Below are 1,615 nucleotides of genomic sequence, written 5' to 3'. Positions count from 1 at the left end.
CAGGAAGTCAGAAGAGCATGGACAGCAGCCATCTGGGCTTGAGAGCGCTGGGGCCTGCCTGCGGGGAAACACAGGCCACGAGATTGTCTCTGGGGAGGGCAAGAGAAGAAAGCAAAGCAGGCGGCCTAAGCAACACTCAATGTACTGCTTTCTCCTTTTCTCCCAGCTGATGGTCCCGCTTCCCAGGGCCTCCGCCGGGACGTGGGGTTGCAGGGGAGCAGCAGCTGTTCTGCTGGGCTGCTGGCAGGCCGGTGGCTCTAGCACAAATACCCCTTTCTTCTTCCTCGGAGGGAGCAGGAAGTTGCTGAGTGAAGCCTTGTTTCTCAGCCTCTCCATCCCCCAGTTATCAGAGGGAAGGCTCTATGTGGCAGTCTGTCTCCTGTTCCTGGGCAGGGCTGGGCCAGAGGACAACACCAAGATAAATAACCCCAGCATATTAGGGCCCTCTTTTACTGCTTGTGGAGTTAGGCAACCTGGCAGTGCTAGCCCAGATTCCAAGGCTGGAGGCTGGCTTAAGCGGAAGGGGCAATTTGGGGAGTGGTCTTGCTCTGATGCCCCAGAGTCATTTGTTTTTGTGCCTCTAGTTAGTAGAATAGTTAGAGCCATAATTGCCAAATGTGTAAAACCGCACCCTTTTTGGGTCAAAGAGAGAGAGACGAGAGCAAGAGAGAGACACAAAATGCATCTTTAATATACCTTAAAATATATATATATATGCATAATAATAATTGTCCTTTTTTCTTTTTTTTTTTCTAAAATCAGAACATGACAGCACATTGTCTCAGTCCACCCATCAAGTTCATCATCTGTGGATCACTGTCTTTATCATTAAAAAAGTACAACACCACCCCTAATATTGCAGAGCAGCATTCTAAATATTCTGCTTGTATTAACTCATTTAATTCTCACAATACCCCTATGCAGTAGGCATTCCAGTATTATTATCACCATTTTACAGATGGAGAAACTGAAGCACAGAAAGATTACTTTCCCAAGAACACACTGAGATAAACCCAAGTTTTTTGTTTGTTTATTTGTTTTTTGTTTTGTTTCTGTTTTTGTTTTTGCTTTGAGATGGAGTCTTGCTCTGTTGCCAGGCTGGAGTGCAGTCGTGCAATCTAGGCTCACTGCAACCTCCGCCTCCTGGGTTAAAGTGATTCTCCTGCCTCAGCCTCCTGAGCAGCTGGGACTACAGGTGTGCGCCACCATGCCCAGCTAATTTTTGTATTTTTAGAGATGGGGGTTTCACCATGTTGGCCAGGGCGGTCTCGATCTCTTGACCTCGTGATCTGCCTGCCTCGGCCTCCCAAAGTGCTGGGATTACAGGCATGCACCACTGCACCCAGCTGTTTTTTTGTTTTTGTTTTTGTTTTTTACTGTAAGTTCTGGGATACATGTGCTGAACATGCAGGCTTGTTACATAGGTATACATGTACCATGGTGGTTTGCTGCAGCTATCAACCTGTCTCTGGGTGATAAACCCAAGATTTTAACCTGGGCAATCTGGCTCTAGAGTCTATGCTCCTAACTATTATGCTATGCAATTTGTACTTATTTATAAATCACACACGTATGCTACTATAATAACATTAATATATACCTCATGAAACACAAA

General features: G+C 45.9%; 1 non-coding gene across 1 annotated transcript; it reads right to left on the bottom strand.

The window, feature by feature from the left end:
• Positions 1-755: 755 nt before the first annotated feature.
• On the bottom strand, positions 756-811 carry LOC116481327 (small nucleolar RNA SNORD43). The gene has a single exon (XR_004251494.1). It is a non-coding gene; the product is annotated as a small nucleolar RNA SNORD43 (small nucleolar RNA).
• Between the last annotated feature and the right edge of the window lie 804 nt (positions 812-1,615).

This window comes from Hylobates moloch, unplaced genomic scaffold (genome assembly GCF_009828535.3).
Source record: "Hylobates moloch isolate HMO894 unplaced genomic scaffold, HMol_V3 SCAFFOLD_13, whole genome shotgun sequence".
NCBI classification, from domain to species: domain Eukaryota; kingdom Metazoa; phylum Chordata; class Mammalia; order Primates; family Hylobatidae; genus Hylobates; species Hylobates moloch.
This window is presented reverse-complemented; position numbering and strand designations above follow the sequence as displayed.